Source organism: Macaca mulatta, chromosome 5 (genome assembly GCF_049350105.2).
Source record: "Macaca mulatta isolate MMU2019108-1 chromosome 5, T2T-MMU8v2.0, whole genome shotgun sequence".
NCBI classification, from domain to species: Eukaryota; Metazoa; Chordata; class Mammalia; order Primates; family Cercopithecidae; genus Macaca; species Macaca mulatta.
The window spans coordinates 61,288,943-61,302,515 of record NC_133410.1 but is presented as its reverse complement, the minus strand read 5'-3'; positions in this window follow the sequence as shown (position 1 = coordinate 61,302,515).

Here is a 13,573-nt window from a genome sequence, read left to right as displayed (position 1 = left end):
ATGTTAGGAGTCAGAGACAGAGTCACTGAGTTCCTTCAAAAACTGACCGCCTGCCTCATGTCAAATCCCTTCCCTTCCTCCATGTTTCTTTGGCTCAGGCTACAGTGCTGTTTTCCAAACACCCTCAAGTTCACATTCTTGCTCTTAGTGATTTCTCAGTCCATACCCTTCCTCTTCCTGTCCACATGGCAAAGGGCATCATATTACAGGAGGTGCTAATAGGTGCTCCACAAAAGTACTACACTAATGCTTGTAGTATGTTTTCTTTCCAAATATATTTTAAGCATATAAATAATTTCAAAAGTAGCCATATACATGTAGTCTCCCTAATTGAAAATCATCTCCTTTAAAATAAGTTTCATGAAATTGGTTGACATATCGACATTTTAACCTGTGCATCCTCATATCGGCAGCAATTAAGTAAGCAGAGTTGTGGGGGTTTTTCTGTTGGAGGCTGGCTGGTCAATGTCATAATTTGACAACATTTTGATACCCAATATTTATTGTGTATTAAACCAATGAATAAAATGTTTGTCATTTCTTGCAGCAAAGAATTAATTATAAATTCATTTATTAGGTTTATTTTTTTGGGGGGGTTTCCTTTTGGTTGTTTACCTTTCCCATACTCTTAATATAACTAACAACCTTCCGTCAATATTTATTAGATACATTACAGTTTTTACATTTACAATTTTTAATTTCTTCCCATGGTCAAATAAATTTGAGAATTCTGCAGTCAACTTTGTTCGAAGTATAAGTATAAAACTTTATTGCATCATAAGGGGCTAGATTTATATCCACCTCCTCCTCTAAATTACAGGTTCCTTGAGGGTCTTGATCTTTGTTTTGTTTACTTTCTACCACTAATATCTCACACAATTTCCGTCACACAAAGTTGCATAGTACTTTAATTACTGCAACTTGAACATCTCCAGGCAAAATTGTATCCTTTTATTCCTGCCTGCTGATGAGCTTTATTCCTGGTCTTGGGATTCTTGACACCTAGACCTATCACAGAGGACTATTAGAGTAGGTACATGGGACCCACCACTATAGGACAGTGAAAGGACATGCAAAATGAGAAAACAGAGTTGATAGCAGCATGTAGAGAATTATTTCGTTGCTCACTGAGAGCAAGAGTCATCCTCAGTCTCACTCTTTCTCTCACACAGCACCCTCCCATTTTATATAATATTGAATTCTTTCATGCACAGGTCAGAGAATCAAGCATGTTGTGTATAGTTGTGTATACATTATGTCTATTTGTTTTAACTGAGGCATTAGGTTGCTAAAAAGTCAGGATGTCAAACTTTCATACTCACAGAATGCAGCCTGGCACATAATAGGCACTAAAATAATAATTATTAAATGAACGAAGAAGTGAATATTTACTGTCTCTACTTAAAGTGAATATTTACTTCTACTTATTATTACTTCAGTGAAATGAGTAGGGAGTTGTTATTGTCATTGTTTCTCTACTGTCAGTGAATAAGCTATTTCCAACTTGGGTCTTTTTCACAAAAGTTTTCAGAAGTTCCATAAAAAGATTTTTAAAAATTAAATAACAGGGGCTGGACTCAGTGGCTCACGCCTATAATCCCAGCACTTTGAAAGGCCAAGGCAGGTGGATCTCTTGAGGCCAGGAGTTGGAGACCAGCCTGGCCAACATGGTGAAGCCCCATCTCTACTAAAAACACAAAATAGCCAGGCGTGGTAGTACATGCCTGTAACCCCAGCTACTCGGGAGGCTGAGGCAGGAGAATCGCTTGAACCCAGGAAGTGGCAGTTGCAGTGAGCCGAGATCATGCCACTGCACTCCAGCCTGGGCGACAGAGTAAGAATCTGTCTCCAAAAGAAAAAAAAAAATTAAACAACAGGAAAATTTCTAAACACAAGTCTCAAGAAATCAGAGATGGAAAAGCCTTATTAGGTCATCTAGTTCATGCTTTGGCTACTGGTTGAGGCAGTGTTCTTCCTATAGTCATTTCCTTCAGAAGAAAACCAGTATCTTGCAAGAACAAAGTTGGGTGTTCAGGATTCCTTATTTAATCACTTGCTTTTAGAAGAATAATTCCACAATGGGACAAAGTCTTGAGGGAAAATTATTCCTCGTGTTCCTTGATCTTTCTCCTTTTTCTCCACTTGGGATTATTCATTACACCCTTAACTATCATTAGCACCATAAATAACCTCTTTCTTTCCTTGATAAAGTTTGGTTTAACAATTAAATATTTAGCTGTTCATACTCAACTAACAGAAACAGATATTGCTGTTTACCATCTTTTGTTTTTATAGCTTTTCTGTTTCTTCAAGCCTTTAAAATATTTTTGGCTTGGAATCTCTGTATGGTAATGGAAGATCAGAGTCTTCCTGGGGCCAGGGTTAAAACAGAAACAAAGGAGCAATTACAATTTGAAATTCTTTCAAATGTTTCTTATAATAGCATAACTTAATAGTTACAACTATTTTAGTAGCAAAGCATTTAGAATTATTGTCAGGTTACTTTGCATTCATGCAATGATTTTCTCTTGAGAGCTCAAGGAATCCTAATCTAGTGGAATGCTGGATAAAATGAGTATTTAAGACCATTAAATTAGTCCGTGTATTCCCTTGGAGAGTTGGGGGTTCAAAATGACAGATGTGGCGTAGTACTTTTCACACAGCAGGCCATTCAATAAATATTTGATAAACTTAATTAAGTAGCTAGCTGACTCATACTAATTACACCAACACTTGTATTTTAAAGGGCCACCACATTGGTAACTTCAAAACTATGAGTTGTTTTCTATAGTTGTCAATCCTGCAAAACATTTGTGTGGTACATCACAGTACCAAAGACTGTGAATCAACTACCATTAAAAAAAAATAATAAAAGTACAATTCACAATTTCCAACTGGACTCAATAGACTTTATTGAGAGAGAAAAATTTTTAGCAAACTAGCAGTTACAGCTCATAAATAGGATTCTCCCATACAAAAGTGTAGGTTTATACAAGTCAGGAAAATAGTCAAGTGTTCTGAATTTACACTGAAGTCAAAACAAGACGAAGTGAGTTTATGTGGGGTAAAAGCTATACTGAAATTACACTTGAGAGAATCCCTCCACTTGTTAATAAGAGTTGTCAACAAAACTAGTTAACAAAGCAAATTCTGTAATTAAATGTCCTAAAGATCTTTGAGATTAGGATAAAGTCTCAATTCTTTTCATGCTGTCTGAAGGCAGAGAAAAGAGTCGGATATCTTTTGGGCATTCAATCCAATGACTGTGAAGTAAATCACAGTTCTACTATGTAAGACAATATATTTGAGCATCATTGTGGTACATTAAAACTAACAGAAAGAGTTTATATGTTATTATTAGTTTCATGAACCCTCTTTTATTTATCCAATGGCTGGCAAAGTTTTCATAAAATGTTTATAAAAGTTTTTGGTTTCGGTTATGTTTTGTTTTAAGGGAAAAACAAATGTTTGCATCCCATTGAGTTACTGAAATTCACACCCAATTTTATCTTATAAACACAACTTTTAAATAAGATCAGTTATTTAATTCTCAGGATATTATATGTATTCCTTAAGGTAGCAATTAACTCTTTCCAGACTAAAACTAAAAATATTATCAAAGAGAAAATGGGAAGAAAAAAATAATTCGACAGACAAATGAAAAATTCGTTATGAAACTAACAATCAGTGCTAGATTGTACCTCCCAATACACAGTCTTAGAATCTAGCTTGTTAGGAAGAAAAAACAAAACAAAAAACTGAAGTCTGATCTGAAAGTTTTGGATTTTTATTTTAATAGATTCTCATCCAGATCATAACAGATGTAATCAAGCTAGAAATTGTTACTACTCTTATTTTATTGCTATGATTACAAAAGGTTACTTATGTTAAGGAAAAAAGACACTGAGATTTATGTGTAGGGTCCTTATTATATTATGTCACACTAAAAAAGCAAGAACCTAGGAGCTACCACTATTCTGGCAAACTAAGCACTTAGTGCGGACAGTTCAAATGTGAGATTATAGAACTGTTTAGTAGTCCTATGCCATATAGAAGAAACATAAACTTTTCAGATAGAACTTTTGCTATCAACATAATGTAACACAAAAGAAAACAGTCTGGTGACATTTTAATGTTTTTCATGCATTTGAGAAAAATATCAATATTTTTTAGTTTAAATTATTGTGTAATTAATAGCAGAAACTAACAGCATAAGGAAGTGATACAAGTCTATAAACTTGAGTTAATCCTCAAATCCGTTGCCTTGGTCACTCAAAAAGAGTTACAGCATTTTAACTAAATGTTAGCTTGTGACAAATCATCCTGAAAATATATGTCACCACTTACTATGTAGTTTTCTTATGTGTTATATGCACATAAGAAGTTGACCCACCTTCTATTTTAATATGCACCTGTTGTAAGCAACTCTGAGCTATTCTGATTCCACAGATCCACTGTGAAAATTTGGCGTCTATATTTTTCAAAAGCTTCCCAGATAAGTCAGTCTAAATTGTAACCTTAAGCAGTGTTACTCAAACTTTTCTACCATGTTTATCCTAATAAATAGAGATTCTGATTCAGCAGGTCTGGAGTGGGTCATTTCTAACAAGTTCTCAGGTGATGCTCATATTGCTGGTCCACAGAAAACACTTTGAATTGCAAGGCCATAGGACATGTTATTCATAGATAATTACAGAAAATAGAAACCACGTGACATTAAAATCAAGCATGAGCTATTTAAAATAACATCTAATTTTGTTCCCTATTCCTTACTAAACATCTATTCTACACAGTTAACATATAATTCAGAACTGAGTAGAAATAAGTCCACAAAAGCATCTCTGAGGCATTAATTTGGAAATTAAACGTGTTTTTACTAAAAGGTCATTGAACCATGTGCTTTCTTACATGGTGAGCACATTAGATAAAACCAGTTTAAGAAAAGTCAATTATTAATTTAAAAAAAAAAATAGATCACAGTCCCTGATCTACAATTCCTCCAGGAATGTCTGGTGCCCACAGGAACGCATGACAGACATTTCCTTTTGAGGTGCTGCATTTCTGAACTGCTCATGCAATGAGCCTGCACTGAGGATAGAAATTTGTCCACAATTCGCTGTCCATTAGTAGTTTACCCAAAATAAGTATTAAGATTCAAGGAACTAGGCCTGGCGCTGTGGCTCACACCTGTAATCCCAACACTTTGGGAGACTGAGGTAGGTAGATCACCTAAGGTCAGGAGTTTGAGAGCAGCTTGGTCAACATGGTGAAATCCCGTCTCCACTAAAAATAGAAAAATTAGCCGGGCATGGTGGCACATGCCTGTAATCCCAGCTATTTGGAAGGCTGAGGCAGGGGAATCACTTAAACCAGGGAGGCGGAGGTTGCTGTAAGTAGAAATCACACCATTGCACTCCAGCCTCGGCGACAGAGCGAGACTACATCTCAAAAACAAACAAACAACAACAAACAAAACAGATTTAAGGAACTGACTGAGGTTATCCATTAAAGAAAAGAAGGTTTAAGGACCATTTGGTTGATGCTATTATTGAAGGAATAACCGGCTAAGCGCAGAGGCTCACATCTGTAGTCCCAGCACTTTGAGAGACCAAAGTGGGCAGATGCCTTGAGCCCAGGAATTCCACACCCACCTTGGCAACATAGTGAGACTTTGTCTCTACACACACACACACACACACACACACACACACACACAACAAAAATTAGCCTGACGTGGTGGCGTGTGGCTATGGACACCACTGTACTCCAGTCCGGGTGACAGAGCAAGAGCAAGACCCAGTCTCAAAAAAAAGATAACCATGAGATACTCCTAGGCACTGCAGTTTGTGGGACTTAGATTAATTATAAAAGTATTGGGTTGATATATGTCAGACTAAGTCTTAATTAATGCTAATATTATAGCATATGTTTCAAAACTACATAGAATCTCATATTTCTGCCTGTTTTTTTCTTATATTCATATATATAAATCCTGTTTCTAGGTATATAAATGTCCTATTAATCCCTTTGATCACACAAGAAAATGATGTTTTTTCATCTTCCCTGAGACTAGATGGTGTTATCATTAATATGCAGATAGAGATAAGCTTTATCAAGAGAGCATTCTATAAAAGATGTTGACAACCTATGAAGCAGCAAATATTTATTTTGTGTCCCGTTCTCGCTATGTTCTTTTTTTAACTGTCCTTCTCCATCCCCCACCTCCCCCACACAACAAGTTCTGTGTTCTCTTGCCTCAAGGAAATAACAGAGACAGAAATGCCCCACGTACAGCTTATCCTACTTGCTTTTGTTTCCCAGAAGCTTAAGGGTAGAGAAGTAGGTGACTTTGATAGGTGAAAGAGACAGAGACAGAGATGTTAACATCTGGGTTCCGCTGAGGCCTGCAAGGCCAAGGGCAATGGAGACAGCAGGGTCTTGGAAGGCAAAGGCTGCTGCTAGACCTGGGGAAGTACTGAAACCCGGGCACTTGTGTTCCCCACCAAGACACGAAGGCTTGGACACAGGGAGTCTCAGGTAAACTGTTCTACTCAAGCCTAGAGAGGTCATCTTCAGTATTTTAATAAGTTTAAGATTCCAGGAAGTGAGACCAAGTGACTAAGGCTGAATGTTCTGCCAGCCCAAAGATCTGGGCATTAAAAATGGTTTAATTAGAGTTAAATAAAAGAAAGAAAAGTAACATTGCTTGAACATCCCAATAATGGTTGCAAAATCATACATACTAAACCTAAATTTGTTCCATCTAGGCATGAGATTATAATAAGCAAGTAGTGTTCACCCCTATTTGTATCAATAGCTAGGAGAATTCTCTAACTTGAGACTTTACAAAATCAAGAAACAAAAAATAAGATTGGTTGAGAAAAATTAAGCCCCTAGCATGGATGGAGAATCCAGATGTATTTTACCACATGTTTAGTGTAAGCACAAACAAATACAGAGTATACAGTGGAACTCTAATATAAACTGCCACTTGCTGTGCACTAAGGGATTGGTATGAATCTGGACTGGCTAAGAGAATGTTGCCTTACTTCTCTTTGGGTCTGGATTTACTTCCTTGCATTATTGTTCAAGATAGACTGATTATTGCTGTGAATCGAGCTGAATTTGTTTCATGTTAATTTCAAAGAGACCAGTTGCTTTCCCCTAATAAGAGCTTCTTTGCCGGCAGTTCATGACTTCTAACTGAAAATGTTCATAGCTTCCTTCAAGAAAATTATTCCCAAATGATTTGTTTTAAATTTCCAAAGGTTTTCTCCTTCTTATAGACTTTAGAATTCTCAGTGGTCTACTGTATTTATTCGGAGAGAAAAATCTAATGGTTTGGCCCTATAACATTGTAATCTGGAAATTCTTCATCCTGTTATAGCAGAGGAGAGGCACTTTAAATTTCAGATGGGGGAAGCATAAATCCAGATCAGACACCCAGGTGCAAACAACTCTTGTTTGGGAAAAACAGAGCCTCCATAACATGGGCTGTTCATATGTAGTGGTTTTCACCTCAAGTCATTATCACATGGACTAACAAGATACTCCTTCTTGTCCTGTATGTTTTTCTTTTGAGTGTGTATTGAAATATGTGCATGATGCTAAGCATGTACATAATCCAAACTCCATTTCCCATAAATAAAAACAAGCTGAAAATATCACTGGCAGATAACCACCATATAAACTGAAAAACGCACTTCATTTAAAAAGTGCTACTCATAAAATATCGCATCCTCCAGGCCTAATTCAATAACATAAGCTGTATGCCTGAACTATACTTCTTCAAGTACTATAATTAGTTCTTAAAGAGCATTTTACATTTAATTTGTTGTATTGCATATTGCATCTATTTACTAATATTTTCCCATGAGCATCAGCAACTTCAAAAGTGAACTCTTATTTTAACCAATCAGAGAAAACTCACTGTTACCAAAAATAAAATTAAAAAGCCATACACAAATGATGAGCCATCTTAGGAAGTTTTCTGAAACAATTACTGCATTGACATTAGTAAAACATTTAGCAGTAACATTCTAACAAATAATCTGATAGTATAGCTCTTTTAAACTCAGTCAGCCTGGTGAAAACAAAACAAAACAAAACAATTCTTTATAAATCATGCAAAGCAGAGGCTATTTAACTTGCTAACTAACAGAACTATTGTAGTAGGCAGCTTCTATTTACCTCAGTTAACAGGACTCTCAGAAAAATCATGAATGTAAAGATCGTATCTGAGTAAAACTCACTTCCTCTCAGTCTTTTTGGATTGAATGGCAACACACTGTTCTTTCAGACATGTAATTGTTTCCTAATCTAACTTCCACCTCCAGGTATATAAGAACCTGATATTGTCTGTATCATTATTAGTTAATTCCACTTTAAATTAAATTCATTTTCCTATTTTTTGTGTGATATTTGTGTTATACTATTACTTTTATATTTACATGTAATATTATATATATATGCACGCATATATACATATATATGTAGTAACATAGTATCATACAAACATCATTACTTGTGAGTGTATATATATCCTAAAATATACTAATGCTACTGTAATTAAAATAAAATGTCTAGATATTTATATTTATATATCACAGTAATATAGTAACATCACATATGTGTATAAAACACAGTAACAGCTGGGCACAGTGGCTCACACCTGTAATCCTAGCCCTTTGGGAGGCCAAGGCAGGCAGATCACTTGAGGTCAGGAGTTCAAGACCAGCCTGGCCAACATGGCAAAACCCTGTCTCTGCTAAAAATACAAAAATTAGCTGGGTGTGGTAGCGTGCACCAGTAATCTCAGCTACTTGGGAGGCTGCGGCACAAGAATCGCTTGAACCCGAGAGGTGGAGGTTGCAGCAGGCCCAGATTGCAGTACTATACTCCAACCTGGGCAATAGAGTGAGACTCAGTCTCAAAAAAATAAAAAATAAAAATATTTTATGTATATAATGCATATGTATATACGTGGAGAGACAATATCTGGCAACTTTATTTTAATTAATATAACATTAAAATATCTTAGGATGACTTTCATGGTTCATCTCTCTCTCTCTCTTTTTTCTTTTTTTCCCCTAAAAATTTCTTAGCTATATATGCTTCAGAAAATAAACAAGAAAGCAAACAAAAAGAATAAGAGCAAAAGGGAAGACAGGAAAGAAAAGGAAGGGAAGTTCAAGGGAAGGGAGAAAAAAGTCACAAGTTTTTGTCGAATTTTGTTATTAGGTTTATACTAGTTGAGTTTTTCTTCTTAGATTCTTTATAGTCATTCTGTCTTGGAAGTAATTTAGAAGAATTCACCTGTAAAACTATCTGGACAGGAGCCTTAAAAAAAATACAATTTGTAAGTACTTTTCTGGTTATCTGGTCTTTCTCATTATTGTACAGTCCATTTTACTAATTTATAGTTTCTATAAAATGGTATATATAACCGAGATTTTACCATTATTAATGTAGACTTATATGTATCTTATTTTTAAATTTTTATAGATGTATCATTTTATGTTTCCATTCATTTGTGTTGTTTAGATTTACCATCATATTAAATATTTTTATGTTTTTAAAAGAACCCATTGTTAGCTTTTATGATTTTCCATAGATTATTAATTTGCAATTACTCATTTATCTTTTGTATAAATTAGCTTCTTTCTCCTACTTTTCTTAAATTTAACTGCTCATTTTCAAATATGTTGACATATTTTTTAAATTACTTTTATTCATTCATGTTTAATAATATAAACATATAGTCTCTCACTTTCTAGAATGGCTTCCTTTGGTCATTTACCATAACCTTTGATACACTGAACTTTCATTGTTCTTATATTTTGTTTGGTTTTTAAACTATCTAGACTATCTGGAAATCATCTCTTTCATTCAAAAATTGCTTAAATGTAATTTATTTTCCTTAAACTAGGGCTACTAATTTCTCTTTTTAAACTTATTTTGCCTTGTTTTTACTGAGCCCATTTTAAAGTTCAAACTCAGACTCAGCTAATTCAAATTTGCCTTAATTATCTTTTTATTAGTATTTCTCTTTGGCTCTCTTTCTGTTTCTGAAATCTTTGTCATAAGTGTATTAAATTTCTTGCTTCTGTTTACATCTCATCTTTTCTTTCATCATTTTTTATCTGTATCTCTTTATTTTGGCTCTTGGAGAATTTAGTGAACATTTCAAACTTTTAAAGTTCAATTTGCTATCATAGACAAACCTTTCTTCACAACCTCTTTTGTTGCTTTTAATTTGGCAACCATTTTTAAACTCTTCTTTAAATTATAGTTGAATTACTCTTAGGATTTTTTTCAATACTTACCATGTCATTTATATAGATACAATGTTTCTTTGAATCTTACTGAGTATACATAAAAGAGATTCAAAATTTACTACCTTTTTTGTTCTAATAGCAAGCTCCAATGTTTCAGAGCAGTCCCCTTCCTTTAAACTAAAATAACTGATGTGTCTGATGATTTTTCTGTCTCTTTGGGCACACCTGCGGCAATGGAAATTAATTTCTTGTTGCCATAATTACAAGCAGATATGGAACTGTCAAAACTATGCAGGTCTCTGTGTAAGTCTTTCAAGCATAAAAACACATAAATATAAAAAGTTGAGATTTACTTTAATGATACTTTGCTAGTTCAGAGGTACAGTGGCCTGGAGAGAAATAGGAAGTATCTGAAGCCAAAGACAGCAAGTAATGGCCAGGAATTACTGGCAGAAGGCCACCATTCTTTGCCTGGCACAGTTGCATTTGTTACTAACCAACCAAAGAAGAGCTCCACTCTTTACCTACTGGGCCAAGTAGGCAGGGAATAAATGCCGCTTTGGGTATCTCCACTTGCCATGACCTCCTGGAATCAATTGTGTTTTCCAGAAGCAGTAATAGGATCCATATTGTTGCACTGGCTTTGGACAGGGAAGAAGGGGAAAGGGCTGATAGCCTACTGATATTTTGCCAGGCCTTTGGTACAAGTTGCCAGTACTTCACCTATAGAGGATCATATGTCCAATCAACCATTTCTTTATTTCAATCCTGTTCATCCAAGCAAACAAAAATTCCTCAACGAATCTCATGTGAGAAAAGCATGGGTTATCAGAATTGATTAAAGTTATGTCTTACTTTTATATTCCATTGGTCATTTCATCAGTAGTCATATGTGCTTCATTAACAATCTGTATTAATGTAGAGGTTTGTTCCTTTTTGGCACTAAAATGCCATCCTAGGATATAATCCTATGCTTTCAATTTTATATCTACTTCTGCCTGTGATGTTTCTGAAAACAGTGCCTAACAACTGGGTCAGTTTGTCCACTGACATCTGGGAAAATGCTAGACTTACTTTGGTCCATGAGTGGAAGAAAAGTCACATAGAAGCATATGGTCTCTTCACATTTTCCCAGCTTCTGGCAACTTCCAAAACTGCTGCAGAGTGGTTTGTGCCAGCACTTCAGAGATCACTTTAGCCTTTTTGTTCAGAGAGGACATATTTCTCTCTGTGAATTAACCATTATACATTCTACCATAATGTGCATAAAAAAATAATATTTTAAATCTAAAGAGTAGACTGCACTAGAGGTACAGCTTTTATAACAAAGGGAACAATTTCATTTGTATTGAATATCATTGAAACTGTTCGATGATATTACTCTAAGACATATATACTTTCTTGATAGTAAAAAGCAACAAAATATTAAGGAATGAGTTGAATGTTTTCATATAAAATGTCAGGAAATAGGAAAATATATAAAAATCTCTTGAGGTAAATCATCAGAAAGATTTTTTTTTAGATTCTCTTTTATATTGCCTTCTACTTCCTATCAAAGAAATTTTTCCCTCCTAAGCTTTTGGTATTCAATCTCTTACACACATCTCAAGTACTTTTATCTGAACACTTGTTACGCAATTGAAAAAAGGAGGGACTCGTGAATGAAACCAACAATACAAATATTTTTCATTTAACACGAGATACTGATAATGCACACCTAGAGATATACTCTCAAAAATTTCATGAACCAACTCACTACACTCCTCTATGACACTTCTGGGGAAGAAACCTTCATTTTTATGCTCATGCACTCTGATTTTGCTTTGCATTGTTTTTATTTGTTTGTTTTACATTACATTAACTGTTTGGCAGAGGAATAGAAATCATCAGGTATGGGGAATTTCCCTCCCTTGTACATTCCAAAATGTATTTTCCTAAATCAATATATAACAGATAATGTTCTAAGAAAATGCATTGGCCATTTGCCATGAATTCTTTTCAAGATTCTCTGGGTACAAGACAGGCCTGACGATAACAAGGAAATGCAGGCAGAGATGACACAATCTACCATCCCCTTGCAGATCGGCTTTTTCTTTTTTTTTTTTTTTTAATTTATTTATTATTATTATACTTTAAGTTGTAGGGTACATGTACATAACGTGCAGGTTTGTTACATATGTATACTTGTGCCATGTTGCTGTGCTGCACCCATCAACTTGTCATTTACATCAGGTATAACTCCCAATGCAATCCCTCCCCCCTCTCCCCTCCCCATGACAGGCCCCTGTGTGTGATGTTCCCCTTCCTGAGTCCAAGTGATCTCATTGTTCAGTTCCCACCTATGAGTGAGAACATGCGGTGTTTGGTTTTCTGTTCTTGTGATAGATTGCTAAGAATGATGGTTTCCAGCTGCATCCATGTCCCTACAAAGGACACAAACTCATCCTTTTTGATGGCTGCATAGTATTCCATGGTGTATATGTGCCACATTTTCATAATCCAATCTGTCACTGATGGACATTTGGGTTGATTCCAAGTCTTTGCTATTGTGAATAGTGCTGCAGTAAACATACGAGTGCATGTGTCTTTATAGCAGCATAATTTATAATCCTTTGGGTATATACCCAGTAATGGGATGGCTGGGTCATATGGTACATCTAGTTCTAGATCCTTGAGGAATCGCCATACTGTTTTCCATAATGGTTGAACTAGTTTACAATCCCACCAACAGTGTAAAAGTGTTCCTATTTCTCCACATCCTCTCCAGCACCTGTTGTTTCCTGACTTTTTAATGATCGCCATTCTAACTGGTGTGAGATGGTATCTCATTGTGGTTTTGATTTGCATTTCTCTGATGGCCAGTGATGATGAGCATTTTTTCATGTGTGATGGTACTGGTACCAAAACAGAGATATAGACCAATGGAACAGAACAGAGTCCTCAGAAATAATACCACACATCTACAGCCATCTGATCTTTGACAAACCTGAGAGAAACAAGAAATGGGGAAAGGATTCCCTATTTAATAAATGGTGCTGGGAAAATTGGCTAGCCATAAGTAGAAAGCTGAAACTGGATCCTTTCCTTACTCCTTATACGAAAATTAATTCAAGATGGATTAGAGACTTAAATGTTAGACCTAATACCATAAAAATCCTAGAGGAAAACCTAGGTAGTACCATTCAGGACATAGGCATGGGCAAAGACTTCATGTCTAAAACACCAAAAGCAACCGCAGCAAAAGCCAAAATTGACAAATGGGATCTCATTAAACTAAAGAGCTTCTGCACAGCAAA